Raw genomic sequence first — 19,658 nt, forward strand, 5'->3', positions numbered from 1 at the left:
AATAACAACTTCTAGCAAACTTAGAATATGCACAAAAAGCCTTAAAATTGTTCATAACATTTAACCCAGAATTTAAACTAAGGACATAAGAAAAGAGCACAAGTGTGCCACTTCAGAAATGCTATAATAGCAGGAACATGGGAATCTAAAACAACAACAAAAAAGAAATGGCAAAATTTATTTGAATTTATGTGAATTATGGTATGTGAGTAAAAAGAATAGTACAAGACCATCTAAAATAATATTGTATAATAGTATCTAATGATATTATTAGATACGATATTAGCCCGAGGCTGCAGCAGCGCATCCCCGCTCCAGTGCCCACCAACACCCATGGCACGAGGGCGTGGCTCCGACGGGGCTGGGAGCCCGGGTGCCCTGGAGTGAGGGGGCCCAAGAGTGGGCTCTGGAGGCTGTGGAGGCGACGCCGGAGAGGATGTAGCCTCGGTGGGGAGCGGATCTTGTGAAGATGGTTTGGTTGGCTTGGAGATTTGGAGATCTGATGCCACGATGAGGACTCACACACAGGGGTGCTCCCAGTGTGTTTTTCATATATTTGCTTTGCGTTGTGTCAGCCTATGTCACCGACAAGAACCCAGAACTCATGATTCCCTTCACCAGTGCCAACTATGGCAGCCACCCCATGCTGTACTTCTCCAGGGCAGAGGTGGCGGAGCTGCAGCTCAGGGTAGCCAGCCCACATGAGCACATTGCAGCCCACCTCATGGAGGCTGTGCACACGATGCTGTCCAGTCCCTGGGAATACCTCCCTCCCTGGGATCCCAAGGACTACAGTGCCCGCTAGAATGAAATCTATGGAAACAACTTGGGTGCCTTGGCAATGTTCTGTGTGCTATATCCTGAGAACACTGAAGCCTGAGACATGGCCAAAGTCTACATGGAGAGGATGGCAGCGCAGCCTAGTTGGTTGGTGAAAGATGCTCCTTGGGATGACGTCCTGCTTGCTCACTCCCTGGTTTGTTTTGCCACTGCTTATGACTTCTCGTACAACTACCTGAGCAAGATACAACAGGAGAAGTTTCTTGAAGTGATTGCCAGTGCCTCGGAGTATATGTATGAAACTTCATACAGGAGAGGATGAGGATTTCAATACCTGTACAATCATCAGCCCACCAACCGAATGGCTTTGCTCACAGGATGCCTAGTCCTGACGAATCAAGGATATCTTCGAGAAGCCTACTTATGAACCAGACAAGTTCTGACCATCGTGAAGAAATCCCTGGTCTTGCTCAGGGAGGTGATGGATGGCTCCCTCTATGAAGGAGTTGCGTATGGCAGCTACACCACTAGATCACTCTTCCAATACATGTTACTCATCCAGAGGCACTTTGACATCAACCATGTTGGCCATCTGTGGCTTAAACAACACTTTGCATTTATGTATAGAACCATCCTGCCAGAGTTTCAAAGGACTGTGGCTACTGTAGACTCAAATTACAACTGATTTTATGGTCCAGAAAGCCAATTAGTGTTCCTTGATAAATTTGTCATGCGTAACGGCAGTGGTAACTGGCTAGCTGACCAAATCAGAAGGAACCATGTGGCGGAAGATCCAGGAACACCGTCCAAAGGGCAGCACTGGTGCACTCTGCACACAGAATTTCTCTGGTATGATGCCAGCTTGAAATCAGTTCCTTCTCCAGACTTTGGCACCCCCACACTGCATTATTTTGAAGACTGGGTGTCGTGACTTATGGAAGTGCACTACCACCTGAAATCAATAAATCTTTCCTCTCCTTCAAGTCTGGAAAACTAGGGTGACATGCAATATGTGACATTGTCCACAGAAACAAATACAAAGATTGGATCAAAGGATGGAAAGATTTTAATGCAGGGCATGAATACTATGATCAAAACTCATTTAGTTTTGCTCCCAATTGTGTGCCTTTCATTAATTATGGAGGCTCTGTACGGGTCAAAGTACACCTTCTTCAACAATGTTTTGACGTTTTCCACAGCTGTGTCAAAGAGCTGCTTTTCTCCCTGGAGGGGTCAGGTCACAGAAGACTGCTCATCAAAATGGTCTAAATACCAGCATGACCTAGCAGCTAGCTGCCAGGGGAGAGTGGTTGCAGCAGAGGAGAAAAATGGGGTGGTTTTCATCTAAGGAGAAGGTGTGGGAGCTTATAACTCCCAGTTCAACCTGAAGAATGTTCAGAGGAATCTGATCCTCCTACGTCCACAGCTGCTTCTCCTTGTAGACCAAATACACCTGGGAGAGGAGAGTCCCCTGGAGACAGCAGCGAGCTTCTTCCACATTGTGGATGTTCCTTTTGAGGAGACTGTGGTAGATGGTGTCCATGGGGCTTTCATCAGGCAGAGAGATGGTCTCTATAAAAAGTACTGGATGGACAATACTGGCTACAGCAAGAAAGCAACATTTGCCTCAGTGACATATCCTCGGGGCTATCCCTACAATGGGACAAACTATGTGAATGTCACCATGCACCTCTGAAGTTCCATCGCCAGGGTAGCTTACTTCTTCATAGGGTCATCTATAGATGCTCAGAGGTTCACCATCCACGGAGACTCTCAGCAACTGGATGTGTTCGTAGCCACCAGCAAACATGCCTATGCAACATACCTGTGGACAGGTGAGGCCACAGGACAGTCTGCCTTTGCACAGGTCATTGCTGATTGTCACAAAATTCTGTTTGACTGGAATTCAGCCATCAAGAGCAGAATTGTCCCTCAGGTGAAGGACTATGCTGCTGTTGTGGAACAGAACCTGCAGCATTTTAAGCCAGTGTTTCAGCTGCTAGAGAAGCAGATACTGTCCCGAGTCTGGAACCAGCTAGCTTTAGGAAGACTGCTGACCGCCTGCTGACATTTTCAGATAAGAAACAGGCTGAGGAGGCCATCAACAGGATTTCTGCCATAACACAGCAACAGCAGCAGCAAAGCAAGTCAAAGAAAAACTGAAGGGCAGGCGAACGCTCTAAATTTGTGGATACTGTTCCTGATACTTTTGCACAGATTGAGGTCAGTGAGAAAAAGATTAGACAGAAAGCTCAGATTCTGGCACAGAAAGAACTACCCATAGATGAAGATGAAGAAAAACCTTTTAGATTTTGCAGATGTAACATATGAGAAACATAAAAATGGGGGCTTGATGAAAGGCCGGGTTGGACAGGCATGGATGGTGGCAACCACTCATAGCAGGGCCTCATCACTATCTGTTTCCTACACCAGGTTGTTCCTCATCCTGAACATTGCTATTGTCTTTGTCATGTTGGCAATACAACTGACTTATTTCCAGAGGGCCCAGAACCTACATGGCCAAAGATGTCTTTATGCAGTTCTTCTACTAGATAGCTGTATTTTATTGTGGTTGTACTTTTCTTGTTCCCAACCTTAGTGTTAGCCCTGAAGCTATAAATTGCCCAGTCATTTTGTGATCACAAAAGTCCATGCAAAAAAAATTTTATTACCCCAGTTTATCAGATTTTTTCCCTCACATTCATTTTAACAAATTAAGGGAAGATATTTTGACACAAGAAAGCAAGAACATGGAGAAATTGGAGCAGGAAAGGAATTTATCAAAGCGATAGAAATAGCTTGGTAGTCCTATGGTGGTTCTGGAAGTATTTGGCATTGCAATTGAACAGTCCATATAGTACTTCCTCTTTTAGAAGAAACAAAAAGTCTGTTTTTTAAAGTAATGTTTTTTCTTACGAGAAAAAGATTTAGATAGAATTAGGTTTTATCAATATTAATTTAATGCTATTAGCAATTTCCATGTACTATATTATGGAAAAGACTGAAGAATACAATTCTGAGAAATATTTTAAAAATTTTAATGGTATAGTCATGTTGAAAGATAAGTGTTGGCCGGGTGTGGTGGCTCACGCCTGTAATCCCAGCACTTTTGGGAGGATGAGGCAGATGGATCATGAGATCAAGAGATGGAAACCATCCTGGCCAATGTGGTGAAACTCCGTCTCTACTAAAAATACAAAAATTAGCTGGATGTGGTGATGCACGCTTGTAATCCCAGCTACTCAGAAGGCTGAGGCAGGAGAATCGCTTGAACCAGCGAGGCAGAGTTTGCAGTGAGCCGAGATTGTACCACTGCACTCCAGCCTGGAGACAGAGCGAGACTCTGTCTCAAAAAAAAAAGCTAAATGTTGTAAGTCCTGGTATGATGGTGCCAGCTTCCTTGGGGAAGTACTTCTTTAGTTATGTAGCTAACAAGATCTTTTACTACAGATCTGGATGGCTTTTCAGATAACATAGCAAAAATGATAGCGGAAGATCGTCAAGAACTTAAAATATATAATTTTTAGAAAATGTGTATCTATGAATGAATATTTCCTTGATGCTGGTCTCTGCACACATATAATTGGTTACTTGTATGCATTCATTGGGTGTTCAATATGTAAGACAATTACAGATAATGCTGTATTTTCCTTATAAGGAAAATTGTTGTAGACCCAGTGACTAAACCTTTCAAAATAAAATATTTTCTATTATGAAAAAAGGAATATCTAATGACAAGAGAAATTCTGTTAGATAAGTTGCTTTTGACTGTAAGTAACAGAAAAATTTAAACAGCATACACAATATAGCTATTTATTTTATCATCTATCAAGATGTACAGGTTGGGAATGGTTGCAGCATTGATTAATTCAGAAGCTTAACAAAGGAACAGCAGTCCTGGTTCTGAGCTTGCTCATCAGGCTTGCTCCCTCATCAGCCATGTTTGCAAATTGGCTGCCATTGTTTGAGATACATTCAGACAATACCCTGATTTGAAAAGGGAAGTTTCTTTCTACAAGTCATTTTTTTTAAAGAGCAAAGAAACTTTTCCTAGAAGTTCCCCATGGACTTCCCTGATGTCTTTTTGGCCAGAATAATGTCACATGCTTACTCCCAAGTCAATCACCGACAAGGTGAGAGGAATGATTAAGAATGACCCAGACCAATTAAGTTTCATTCCCTCAGGCTGGAGAAGGTCCCAGCTTTCCCCATAGCACATGGCTGTCCTATGTCTCAGCAAAATCAGGGTTGGCTTACAAACCAGAATGGAGAGAATCGGCTGTTAACTAGACTACTGTCAGGTAATAAACAGTAAATGCAATATATTTCCATTTGTATAAAGAAAAGTGAATATAGATAGGTCTATAAAGAATAAAAGCCTATGCATATTTAAAAATATTATTCATGTTGTTGGGATTATAGAAAATATTTATTTTTCTTGTGTCTGCTTTTCTTTTTTTCCTAAATGTTCTGCAATGAATCTGTAATATATTCGAAGTCTATTTGTGCCCTCCCCCCTACAAAAACATATCTAAGAAATGTTATTTTAAAATAAAACATTTATAGTCCTTGCCAGGTCTTTTTATTTTTTTTAAGTAAGTATTAAGAGTAGTTATGTAAGATCAAACCCAGAGGTTTCATTCAGTTGAGGCTAGAATCTGTCTGATGCAGCCTCCAAAGACATGGAGCCTCCTGCACTCACATGAGTCCCAGGACCCTGAGGCCTGACAGAGATGTCAGCAACTTTATCCCAGGGGCTACTCCTGCTGCTTGGAAGACGGTGTCCTGTGACTTATCTTCCCAAACTGGAAGGTTGGACAGTACAAACCAGATTCTAAACCAGTCCTCAGTATCAAGGCCAAGAAGATACCACAGACCTGTCTAGGGAACAGGGTTACACTGAGACTTTCGGCTCCACCGCAAGCAGGAAGACAGAGCTGGAGGAATGAAAACAGAAGGCACGGCAAAGAAGACAATTAAAGAGCAGCGAAGTCACTCTATACCGCTAGACACATGTCCAATAACCTGGCATAAAAGCACATGCATTTTGTGACCAAGTTGGATTGGAATTCTATCCTGGTGTACTCTGCACGTCACCTGTAGACACTTCTCAGCCTGTACCTGGGATTCAAAAAGATGAGGGTGATCAAGAATGAGGAAAGATATTTCTGCAGCCAAAGCAGGGACAGTCCACATTCACTCACCAAATCTCTGACCCTCTGCATGAAACCCCAATGGCCGCCTCCAGCCCAGTCCCGGCGGCACAGAGCAGGCAGTGCCCTCAAGGAGATGAGAGACACAACCCGAGTGGAAAAGACTCGAGCTTTAGAGCAACACAGACCTCAGCTCCAATCGGATGTCACCAACCGCTAGTTGTGCAAACTTGGGAAAGCCACTTCACCATCCTGTGCTTCACTTTCTTCACGTGTAAAATGGGAGTAAGGCTGTTTAAGTATTCATCGAGTTCGCTTATGCAAAGTGTGACAAACCTCAGCTCAGCATAACTGAGTGAAGAAGCTGGAAGGGCAGTAATGGCCGCCAAATGCACCTCCAACAGCCACCCAGGAAATCCCGCTCTTGCTTTCACCTCAGACTCTAGGCACACAAATTAATCAAGAGCTCTGAGGCCAGAAGTCTGGAGCTGTCAGATGCACTCTTCTGGATTGAACTTTTAATGGAGGTAGGTCACTGGGACTTGCTCTTGCCAGATAAATAAATGGCACTTTAAAAATTATACCCAGCTAACATCACCTGCTCACAGCCACACCACCTGGTGCTGGGGAAGCGAGCTCTGACTCCGAACAACAAATCACGCCTGAGAGGCCTGAACGGAGAACGTAAGGTTAAATCACCGGAACCACATATCCATCTGCAACGGACTGTGTGGGTGGTGTGCATGAAAAGAATAGAGAAGAAGGAAGAAAGGAGAAGCTGCAGGAGGCAGAAACGGGAGAGGAGGCTCTGTCTTAGAGTAGCTGCGACTTTGATATCTCTCTGTTTTTGGAAACGCTCTCTGCTGCTACTTGTTTGGGAGTTCAGCACAGCTAGAGAAATGGCTCATGAAGCTTGAGGTGAGGCGCCGATGAATTCCCTCTAATGAAAATCCCTGAACCATCAAAGTGCTTCATTAGTTCCACACAAGACCTCCAAGGCGTGCAATGGACGCACGGGCTCTTCAGTGAAAAGATTATTCCGCATGTGCTCATCTGGACACTGAATTCTGGTTTAATCACTATTAAAACTGTCCTGAGAGAAAATGGGGCATGTGAAAATGAGAACACTCAAGGTCATATTAATCCGCATTGTTTAGAGTGAAAAGTGTAGCTCATACAAAGCTTGCCTGGCTACTGAAACCACTTCATTAAAAAAACATGGCCAATATGTCCAAGCCTTTGTACTTCCTTTTTTTGTAATCTAAAATGTTTTGGTTTGTTTTATCTAAGAAAAAGAATGTGTTTGGGGCCAGGTGCAGTGGCTCACGCCTGCAATTCCAGCACTTTGGGAGGCCGAAGTGGGTAGATCACCTGAGGTCAGGAGTTCTAGACCAGCCTGGCTGGCATGGTAAAACCCTGTCTCTACTAAAAATACAAAAGTTAGCCAGGCATGGTGGCACAAGCCTGTAATCCCAGCTACTTGGGAGGCTGAGGCAGGGGAATTGCTGGAACCTGGGAGGTGGAGGTTACAGTGAGCCGAGATTGCGCCACTGTACTCCAGCCTGGGTGACAGAGCGATATTCTCCGTCTCAAAAAGAAAAAAACAAAAAAACAAAAAAAGCAAATAAAAAGAGTGTGTTTGTAAATTTTCAAGATATTTTACAAGTTTGTGTTTTGATGATGGTGAATTTGTGATATCTAATATTATCACTTGATAATAGTGATGGTGCAATAGCCAGAGAGTTCAAACCTTCTGCTTGCAAACTGGGAAACTGAGATCCAGAGAGATGAAAGGACTTACCCAGGTCACAAAAATTGCCACTGGCTGACCTAGGTCTGGAGCCCAGGGCTCTGTGTAAATATGTAAATATTTATGGGTTCAGGTATGTGTTTATTAATTTTTAAGTAGTAACTAATCTTCATCTCAGAGTAAGTACGTGTCCATATTTTAAATAGTCAAACAGCACTATGTGGTTTATAACAGAAAACAGTGGTCCCAAACCCTAAATGCAGCTCCTCAGAGGCAACTCCTTTCAAGTCTGTCCCATGCTTCCTCTGACACATGCCTCCCTTTTTTTTTTTTTTGAGATGGAGTCTCGCTCGTTGCCCAGGCTGGAGTGCAGTGGTGCAATCCCAGCTAATTTTTCATATTTTTAGTAGAGACCGGGTTTGGCCATGTTGGCCAGGCTGGTCTCGAACTCGGGACCTCAGGAGATCCACCTGACTTGGTCTCCCAAAGTTCTGGGATTACAGGTGTGAGCCATCACGCATGGCTGCCTCCATATTTTAAAATAACCTACTGAGAGTAGATTTCTTGTTTTACCAATTTTAGGCATAATCTATTGATATCCTAATTTGAAAAACGAAGAGTTAGCTTCTCCTAACTTCTTCTCCCCCGTTCTACCTATATTTGGCAGTTATTTTGAAATTTCTGATTCAATCGGTAATTAGTAAATAAATTATTACAACCCTGCAAATCTTCTCTGCTGAGTCTATTATGACTTCATTTTTTTTCTTGTTGAATTTTTTTCTTGTTTATGGTGTTAGTAATTACCTTACGTATACATTTTTCCTTTTGCTTAGCTGTGTACTGTCATGAATTCTTCTCAAACTCTCCAACAGAATGTACTCTCCCTCTCAGCACTATTTTCTGTACACGTCTGGTTCCCTAGCAGTTTTAACACTGTTCCTGATTATGTCTCCCTTTGAGTCCTGTTCTTCTGCTGCAGACTAGCCAGTTACTTACAAGGCTCTGCCCAGTCTTCAAGCTGGGAAAACCCTTCACAGGAATCCCCTCCGTCTTAGGTTGAAGTCTCCTGTTTCCTAGACCACATGTATTCTTCTTGGACAAATTATTCATTGATTTTGGTGAAGTACTGCCAGAGAAAAGATGCACAGCATACAAATTTTTGTGAAAATAACTGCATTCTACCCTCATACTCAATTGATAGTTTGGCTAGGTATTGACTTTTCTACCTAACTGATAATTTAGTTGTATCTAAACGTTTCCTTCAGAAATCTGAAGGCTTTGCTCCTTAGATATCTAGCTTCCAGTGTTGCATTTCGGAATTCTGATGTCATTCGGATTCCCATTTTTTGAAATATAATATGTTTCCAGAATATTATCTTTATCCCTTTGGAGAGGAAAAATGTATTGAATATTTATTATGTATTAGACCTAATTCAAAGCGATGCACTTTTCTTGATAGTCCTTACCAAAAAAAAAAAAAAAAAAACTGAAGTGAAAATTACTTTTCCTCTTTTTCAGTAATGGAATTGAAACTCAGGGAGGGTATGTAATCTGCCTGATGCATGGGGCCTGTCACTGTAGGTTATGCTGTAGTGACAACCCCAAAACCTCACAAAACTTGCTCATGCATATTATATGTTTGACATGAGTTATTAGCAGTCTCAGCTTATCAAAGTCACTCAGGAACGCTAGTTCTGGAGGTTCTAACGACATGTGCATCCATGCTCAACGCTGCAGGGAAAAGGAAACATGGCAAGTCACTTAACGGTCGTCAAAGTTTCTGCTTGAAAGTAACACAGGCCACTTCTTTCCATGTTCAGTTGCCTAAACCCTGTGACATGGCCACATGTAACTTTAAAGGGAGAGGTAGTATTTCCATGAGGGAATGCCTTTCTGGCAGTTTTCTGTAAATGTATATGTTTTTCCAAATCCCAAGTCCCAGTGAAAGTTAGTCGACAAATTGGGAAAACAGAAAATGAGTATTATGATTCTTCCATAAAAATTAAAGAATAGGAATCAACATAGACATGTTACTCATGTTGATTTTAAAAGTAAGACCAAAAAACGCTAATGTGCAAAATCAAAGGTTAAGGTCAACATTTCCGGGAACCAGGATAGGAGGATGGACTAGAGAAGTGAGAATCATCTAATCAGTCTTGCTTGTAGCATTGTTATATTGTAAGTGTGTATTCATGACTTTGGCTGCTGGATGACTCATTCTTGCAAATAAAATAAACATCGGTAAGTTTGTATGTGTAGTGTACTTCATACAAATCCTATGAGTGATGTTCTAAGAAACCAGTTTTGAAAACAAATGTCCTTAAATTGGCAGTTTCAATGCATGGTTCTATTTAGTGCTGTTAACTTTGCTAAGGGATCTGAATGTTATATTATTTGAATATAATCCAGTGATGTTGACTGGTGTTTTTCAGTTTTTGAATATTCCCTCTAGGCTACAGTTCTTTGTAAATATTTTAACTGAAGAAATGCAAGGAGCAGATGATACGAATGTTGTGGAAGACTCTGACAGGAAATAAGAGACTGAACAAAAACCTGAATTAGCAAAAGCAATACCAATTTCAATCGCAAAATCAAAACCAGAGCTAGCAGACAAGAAAAACAAATATTTTTATTTTCATTATTTAAAAAGCAAATAACTTACATGAAGCAATAGGTGTTCTAAAGCTCAGCTTGAAGATGCTTTTGGATGCACTCCTCACAATTGAACAAATGTCCATGCAAGACAGGAAACTGTCTAGACAAATAATTCTTTGTGTGTTCTACATTTTCATTTTAATAATGATAACTTATAAAAATATTTGTGGTAATATATTTCATTTTAGTAATAATTTTTACTTGCTATTTATCTTATGTTATTGTCTCCATCTTTTAATATTTGCTAGTATCAGATGTCTATATAAAGATTATTTTTACATTTTATTGAAACATATATTCTTGTTGCAATAAATCAATTCACAGTGATAATAAGCCATGCATTTATTATGTCATTTCTAATAGAAAACTTCTGATAGCATAACTCTATCACAGAAAGATGACTTAGTATTCACTATAATGGCTGCTAATTATTATACAAATACATGTAAAAAAAAAGCTCATGAAAAACAAAGAATAATTTATGATTTCAGGACTCCTGAGAACTAAAAATCCTGACTTGTTCCCCAATCCCAAAGATCTATGCCTCTTGGAAATTTGAAAACACTAAGCAGTGCAAGATATAGTACTACCAAATGCCTGAAATGACCACAGCCAGAAATATTTGGTGAATAGTACTAAGTACAACCCAAATGGTAGTGCCAGAATCCAAATCCAACTTTCTTATTCCAGAACTCATGTTTTGACTTCTCAAAACTTCCTCTATTGTCACTGATTGTATATTAGTATTTGTTTGCTCATTCGATTATTCCAGGATTCATTCATTTATCCAACAAGTATTTGCTAAGCCCCATGTGAATAGGAATCACATTGGTCTCATACAGTGATGTTCAATAAGTATTTATTGAATACCTGACTACCAGACACTAAAGGTATTATAGCATGAAACAGTAGTCCTAAAAGAATGAGGCACAGGATAGGCCACTTTTGATTGGGAATAGAAGGTAAAATCTAGAAAACAGTGGGACAATTAGGATCTAGAGTGGGGTAGGCCGGGCACAGTGGCTCATGCCTGTAATCCTAGCACTTCGGGAGGCCAAAGTGGGTGGATCACCTGAGGTCAGGAGATCCAGACCAGCCTGGCCAACATGGTGAAACCCCATCTCTACTAAAAATACAAAAATTAGCCAGTAGTGATATCAGGCACCTGTAATCCCAGCTACTCGGGAGGCTAAAGCAGAAGAATGGCTAGAACACGAGAGGTGGAGGTTGCAGTGAGCAGAGATGGTGCCTGGGAGACAGAGAGAGAGTCTGTCAAAAAATAAAAAAGAAAAAAAAAGAAAAGAAAAAGAAAAAAGGAAAAGCAAAAATAGAGTGTGGTAGATGGCTTCTGAAGTCACACCTAGAAATGTAAATGTGCAGAAGGAAGGAGGGAAAGAAAGAAAGAAGGAAGGAAGGAAGGAAGGAAGGAAGGAAGGAAGGAAGGAAGGAAGGAAGGGAGGGAGGAAGGAAGGAAGGAAGGAAAGAAAGAAAGTCCTAAAATGAAGGAGATGGGCTTCTAGAAGAAAGATGAGAGCTTGCCAAGACATACAACACACTGAGTAGGAACGTGGTCTTTGACATCTGATAGTCCTGCTTTTAATTCCTAATTTTTTGGGCCAGGCACGGTAACTCAAGCCTGTAATTCCAGCACTTTGGGAGGCTAAGATAGGAGGACTACTTGAGCCTAGGAGTTCAAGAGCAGTCTAAGCAATACAGTGAGATTCCATCACTACCAAAAAAAAAATTAATTTTAAAAATCCAAATTTGTGATCTTAATCAAGTTGCTGAAGAGCTCTGGGCCTCAGTTTTCTCATTTGCAAAATGGGAACAAAATAATTAACTTTAAAGCTTATTGTATGAGTTAAATACAAAGAAAACACTTAACATAGTACCTGGGACACAGTAAATACTCAGTAAGAGGTCGCTATTAATCATACTTTATTATTCTGCCTGGCTCTCAATATTCTTGAGGATTTTTAAATATTTATAAGAAATATAAATTCCCTGCCTTATAGATTTTTAAAAGTTCCTTCAATGGATGAAGAGTTCTGGACTAAGGAGAGAATAAGTAAAATGTAGTCTGACTTTTTGGAGAGAAAAAGTAGCCAAGACTTCATATTTCTCTGCATGTTTGTCCCGAAACCACAAATACAGCATAAAAATAGAGGACTGTGCTTGCTCTGAGATTTGGGATGCACATGCTAGTCAGAAAAAGTAAACAAATAGGCCGGGTGCAGTGGCTCACGCCTGTAATCCCAGCACTTCGGGAGGCCAAGGCGGGTGGATCACCTGAGGTCAGAAGCTCGAGACCAGCCTGGCCAACATTGTGAAACCCGGACTCTACTAAAAATATAAAAATTGGCCAGGCATGGTGGCAGTCACTTATAATCCCAGCTACTTGGGAGGCTGAGGCAGGAGAATCACTCAAACCTGGCGGGCGGAGGTTGCAGTGAGCCCAAATCGAGCCTCTTCACTCTAGTAGCCTGGGCAAAAGAGTGAAACTCTGTCTCAAAAAAAAAGAATAGACAAATATATCCAATGTGTTTGCAATATCTTTTCTCTCAAGATATAATAAATGTGACCTGGGTGCAGTGGCTCACGCCTGTAATCCCAGCTCTTTGGGAGGCTGGAGCAGGTGGATCACATGAGGTCAGGAGTTCAAGACCAGCCTGGCCAGCATGGTGAAACTCTGTCTCTACTAAAAATACAAAAATTAGCTCGGCATGGTGGCAGGCGCCTGTAATCCCAGCTACTCGGGAGTCTGAGGCAGGAGAATCGCTTGAACCCGAGAGGTGGAGGTTGTAGTGAGCTGAGATTATGCCATTACAATCCAGCCTGGGCAACAGAGCAAGACTTTGTCTCAAAAAAATAAAAAAAAAAAGATGTAATAAATGTGGTAGCCATTCTTACTCAAGCCTGTTGTGAGATCATGATGCATCCCATGGTTGCTTATCTTTTTCAAGGGCTTCACCTGTCCTGAAGAACAAACTGTTTGAGGTACTTCGCTTTCAATTAAGAAGAGGATCCACAGCTTGGGGGCAGCTTTCTCCAGTTAGAGTTCTGGAAATGACCAAGTCAAGAATGTTTCCATGATTTCCTAAGAGATGATTACCTCATATGCCTACAATGCAAAGTTGCACGTGTTTTTTCAAAAACACATTCCAGACATATGTCAGCTTGTGCCCATCTTGATCTGTCTGGCCAGAAATGAGGCAAGAAAGAGGTGCCATGATGGAAAATTTCTCCGGTGAAGACTTTCAACTCTGTGTTGTAGGGACCTTGTATACCATGTTAGAGAGTTTAAACTTACCACTTTAACCAATGGTCCTTAAAGCGATGGCGAGGTACCAAAGGGTTTAATGGGGGTTGGGTTTGGGAAGACATGATCAGACTTATACTTCAGAAAGGTCACTCTGGCTGAAGTGAGAAGAATGGATTGCAGCACAGAAAACCTTAGAGGCAGGAGGAGAGGCAGAAGGCTACTGCAGAAGACTGAGTGAGAGGTGAAGGTAGCCTAGACCAGGCGGTGGTGATAGAGATGGAGAAAGGGGGACAAATTCTTGGAGATGTTTGGAAAGTCTCATCACACAGGATTTAAGTTGTTTATTAGATGTGGAGAATGGGGAAGAGGAAGGAGTAAGAGAATGCTGCTCAGATTTTTGGCTGGGGCATCTGAGTAAATGGCAGTGAATTCACTGAAATTAGAACTCTGGTGGAGGCACAGGTTGGTAGGAGCCAGGAAGTTCAGTTTAGGACATGCTCACTTAGAGCAACCCATGGAACCTCCAAGTGGAGATGCAGGTTGTCAGCTCTCTGATTCTCAGTCTAGGGCTCTCTTTGCTGCTCCATAGCTGCTTTATGCCCCAAGCACATCTCAGACTTGGGGATGGAGGGGAGGAGGTGCTCTCAGGGATCTTTAGTCATAGCTGGCATATATTGGCCCAGATGGTTTGGCTGGGGAATCCCTTTTGGTGTTAGGGGAGATAATGTGTTGGGGTGGGGAGTGCAGCGAGGAAACCTTGATATGACAATATTCTCATTTTCAAAAGCATTGATCCACTATAGCAATATTGTAATTGATTCAGGCAAGGGCCATTGATGGATGCTAAAACAAGTTTGTTTGTAAACAAGCTATTTACCCAGTCTAAAATTATCCTCCTGAAGATGATTACCACAAAGTAAAAATGTTTTAGAGTGAAGAAATCTGGGTAATACCACCAGTACCTCCCTATAGATTATTTATTACAAAGAGGGAGAGATTCCCCAGAAGTGGAACACTCACACAGATACTACTTTGACCACATGATCAACATTTACCTTCACCACCAATGGGGCAAACTGACATCAGGTGCCCCCTAATATGACGCACTGAGAAGGACACAGTGTGTGCATAATTTGAATCTCACACCAGACAAATCCCAGAGACATGTTAGAGAACAATAGGCCTGCACTCTTCAAAAATGCCAATGTCTTAAAAGACAAAAATTGGGAGCCTTTTCATTCTCAAATAAAAGAGACTAAAGAAGCATGACAACTGGTTGGGTGCGGTGGCTCACGCCTGTAATCCCAGCACTTTGGGAGACCGATGTGGGCGGATCACGAGGTCAGAAGATCGAGACCATCCTGGCTAACATGGTGAAACCCCGTCTCTACTAAAAATACAAAAATTTAGCCGGGCGTGGTGGCGGGCGCCTGTAGTCCCAGCTACTTGGGAGGCTGAGGCAGGAGAATGGGGTGAACCCGGGAGGCGGAGGTTGCAGCGAGCTGAGATTGTGCCACTGCACTCCAGATTGGGTGACAGAGCGAGACTCCATCTCAAAGAAAAAAAAAAAAGAAGCATGACAACTAAGTAGAAATACAAAGTCCTGGGTTGGGAAAACATGTTATAAACCCCAATATCAGAAAGACTGGCAAAACTTGGATATGATCGTATTCAATAAGAGATTCATATCTGTGTTAAATTTCCTAAATTTGATCATTGCACTCTGTCTTTGTTCTTAGGAAACACTTGCTGATATGTTCAGGTGGGAAGGGTCATGATATCTGCAACTTATCTCAAATAGTTCCTAACAACAACAATAATAATAAATGTACATATAGAGAAAGCAAATATAGCAAAATGTCAATAACTAGTGAATGTAGGTGAGAGGATACAAGTGTTTGATGTATTCTTTTCACAGCTTTTCTGGGAGTTATATATTTTTTTTTTTCAAAAGGAGAAGAAGCACAAGCAGAGGGAGTTCTAAACATTGAAGACTCTAACCAGTGTTTTTGTTTTTTTTTTTAAGGTCAAATATTTTAATATTATTTTTTTCTAGCCACTAAATTCCATCTTAATGAAATGTCAAAATAGGAAACAGGTGAAGGAGTAATTTCCTGCCCTGCCAGGCTTATAAGAATGTACAGTATTTGCTTCAATTTCAAACCTGCACTGTTTAAAAAGGAATTTGTTTTCTTTTAAATCCAGGTACCAAAGTTGAAAGCCCCGAATGTCCAGAGAGCAGCTGGAACAAGAATTGCTGCCTGCAGGCGCTTCTGTCCACCAGCCATGCATCAGTGAGTGGCCCTGGACCCAGCCACTGTGAGTGCACCTGCGGTTCCTGCCATGGGGAGCAGGAGCCATTTGGCTGCTCCTCTTCACAGGGCACCACCTGTGATCTTTCACTGCCCAGGTGAGCAGAGCGCAGGAAGTCGGGGAATCAGAGCACTGAATGAATCTTGGAAAGCACCCAGTCCAACTCTCCCCACCTTCCCATCTGTGGCATTAATCACCTCTATAATGTTGTAACCAACTGGTCAACCAACCTCTATTTGAACATAGCCAGTGGCTAAAATGTCTAAGCAGCTCACCCATTTTTAAATAGCTTAAATTGTTTGGATATCCTTTCTCTTAAAAATAAGTATCAGTACAAAATGCCTACTTCCATTTTGTAGGTATCTGGTAAACTTTTTTTAATTAAAAAAGTCAGATTAACTAAAACTGTGGAACACCTTGAATATTTACAGTCAATAACTAAAGTTATATATTTCAGATCCTTCAGCAGGGCATCTCTATAAAATAACATTTGGAAATCACAGAAATTTACTCTTAAAGGGCCTTTCTTGTTCATTGCATTCTGAGATATACCCATTTTATGGCCATATATTTGAAAGCAAACAAAAATAGAGGAAAATTCTATGGACACGTAGTAGGCATATGTGTATGTATGGATAGCACGTTTGCATGTGCATAGATAGGGACATGGGAGGATAGATATCAAGGGTATTCCTAGGGATTGGGAGTGAGTAAAGGAAAAGAGGCTTTTACTCTCCACCTTAGACATTTTGTTATTGTTTGATTTTTTTTTTTAAAGAAAGAAACAGTATGTTGCTATTTTTATCACTTAAAACCATTTTCTCAAAAATTTACAAAACAACAAAAAAGAGAAATCACTTACATTGAGCTGAAATCTGATTGCCCAGAGTTTCCATTTTCTACTGCACTCTGGACAACTTAAGATAAGCCCACTCCTTCTTGCACATAGCAGCGAGTCAGCCGTCTGATGCCAGTCCTTGAGGCCTCCATATTTCTCTTCTGCAAGATAAATGTTCCCATTTCCTTCAGCCGTCTCTCAGTTGGCAGGAATTCAAGTCTTCTTGACTTCTTGTCACTGCCCTCCTCCCACTGAAGTAGAGCATATCAAGTGGGCGCAGAGAAAAATCCATTCAGGAGTTCAGGTGGCAGTTGGTCATCTGTTGAAAATTAGCAAGTCCATGGTTCTTTGTGTTCTTGCACCAACTTGGCCTAACTTTTTGGGGTCTCAGGTGCTGTATTAAAGGTGCTCTATTTCATGCATCAGTGATGGATGAAAACTGGTCTGCAGGGCACGCATGCAGTTATAATCAGAACACCATGACGAGCTTTCCCAACACTTATAAAACCTGGCTGATTTATCAATGTCAACTCAGGACAAGAACAGGAAGGAAAATGTGTAAAGGGAATAGTAGGAAAATATGTTCCCCGGTAATCAGAAGAATTAACAATGGGATAGCCAGGATAAGGATGTTATGGCAGCACATGACCAAGATAAGAACACATAGCAAAGCAGTCAAGAGGATCAGCTCTTCCACATACTTGCTGTGTGACTTGGGAAGGTTTCTCAACCACTCTGTGCCACAGTTTCGTTATCTGTAAAATGGGGATAATAGTGGTCCCTACTTCATACAGCTAACACAAGGTTTAAATGAGCTGTTCCTTTAAAAGTGTCTCTGGCACGTAAGATATGCTACTTAAGTGTCTAACAAACAAAAAACAAATGAGGTGACTGATTTCATGGTTTCTGACTGGAATGGTCAGAGGAAATAATGTAAACAAGAGGTGTGTGAATGGACCTCCTTGGCAAATTTGAGGATTAAACTGTGCTCTGTTTAGGAAACATAATAAAGAATAGAGTTCTATCGGCTGAAGCATTCCACCTGTTGCAAACACAGAGGAAATTGTCCTTTCATAGATTAGTGCTTTGGACACCTGCCTGCCTGCCATTTCTTCCTTGTCAATAAAGGCTAAAATAGACCAACCCCATTAGTACCAGGAACATATAAATATGTTAAACGGTTGGTACAATGAATCCTATTCAAAAGAAGAATGACTGAAAGGGAAACAACTACCACTCCTAGTTATTGCCATTCCTTCATGTGCATGGGGCCCCATGGAGGTTATTTAGGGCACACAATTGAAGTACATTTCTCTATAATTTTCTCCTGCAATGGATCAGCAACGTTTGTGAAGGAGGCAAACTGGACGTTTGGCAGAACCAGAGTTCATACTACGCTGAACGTATCAGTAAAATACAAATTATCCTTGAACTGGGTCTTTTCTAATTCCAAGTTCTTCTCCCACTGTCTTTAGCTTTTCCTGTGTTCTAATTCAAATCCCTGAGAGTGTAATGACCTTCACCCAGACTATGGGTCGCTAAGAATGTTCAGTGTAGGATGTTGATCTTGAGGCATTGAAAAGGGCACTGGTTCTGCTCATTATTGGTGGGGGACTCCTCTGGAAAAACATCTTGCACTACTGAGCACATTTCTTCATCAATCTTTATAAAATCTACAATTTCTCCTATACAGTCATTTTGAGTATCAAATGGTATTGGTAAAAACACTTTTCGGACACCAAACCTGGAATTGCAAGCTCGAATGCCTGTGGCAGCCAGAGAGGTAACATAAATATGTGATTAGCGGAAAGTGTAACACTGTGGAGAATGGTGATGACTGTTGACAAAGTGGGAAGTGTATGTCCAGCCTAAAGACATTCAAATTCAAGGGTTAAAAAAAGTGATACTGGTGAAACAATATTGCCTAATGTCAGATTAGTTCATGGACGGGATTTGACCTACAAAACACCTGCTTGCAACTCTCAGAAATAAAGAGCAATATGGTATGGTAGAGGGGAAGAAAATAGATTTTGGCGTTAAACTGGCCTATGTTTAAACTGGTAGTATGACCTCAAGTAAGTTAATGAAGGTCTTTAAGACTCAATTTTATGTATCTATAAAATCCTGTCTCCGGGAATGTTATGAAGATTTTAGAACAATGTAAACTTATTACCAATAATTATTAATTAAAGAAATTCAAGTCTTTCTATGTAAATATCCTGCCCACTTTATCCTAGAGTGCTTACAGCAACATTTTTCACCCAGTTTATTCTTGTTCAAAGTGTTGAGGTGTCCAAGGACAAGCTGAAGTTAGAAAGATAAAAGCATGAAGATATGGTGGGTGAACCTAGAGGAAGACTGCCAAGACTGCGCTGGCTTTGTCTTCATGTTATCCCACACTCTGAGATCTGACCTTTGGCCTCCCAGTCCAGCAATCACTTCATTACAACACTCAGAAATGAGGAGACACATAGTAATGAACTCCAGTGGAGTTCACATGCAACTGGGACATGAAACCTAATGTCTATGTGTTTTTTTCTTTAGGGTGGGTATTGATCTCCAGGTGGAACTATTTATATCCTTAAACCAAGGCAACTCACTCTCAATATTAGAGTGTCCAAGAAACTGCAGCCATCTCACTTGGCCTCCCTTGTGCTACATCTGGTTGATTATAATACTTGCTTTAAATTTAAAAAAATATATATATGTGATACCTTTGTGAAGGAAAAAAATACAAACAAGAAAAAAAAAGAACTGCTTTATTTCTGAATTTAGAACCAGACATTAATTCTTGTTTCAGACTGTCATGACCACAAGGAAATGAGAAATATTCCCTCATGATTTCTTTCAGATGCTTCAAAATATTTAGAAGTTTTAGGACTTTCTTTGGCCAAAGTCTGGCTGAGG

At 41.2% G+C, this 19,658-nt stretch overlaps 1 pseudogene; it reads left to right on the top strand.

Moving 5' to 3' along the window:
- The first annotated feature begins 495 nt into the window (after positions 1-495).
- On the top strand, positions 496-3,379 carry LOC112607736 (annotated as a pseudogene).
- The last annotated feature ends 16,279 nt before the right edge of the window (positions 3,380-19,658 follow it).

This window comes from Theropithecus gelada, chromosome 15 (genome assembly GCF_003255815.1).
Source record: "Theropithecus gelada isolate Dixy chromosome 15, Tgel_1.0, whole genome shotgun sequence".
Classification (NCBI taxonomy): domain Eukaryota; kingdom Metazoa; phylum Chordata; class Mammalia; order Primates; family Cercopithecidae; genus Theropithecus; species Theropithecus gelada.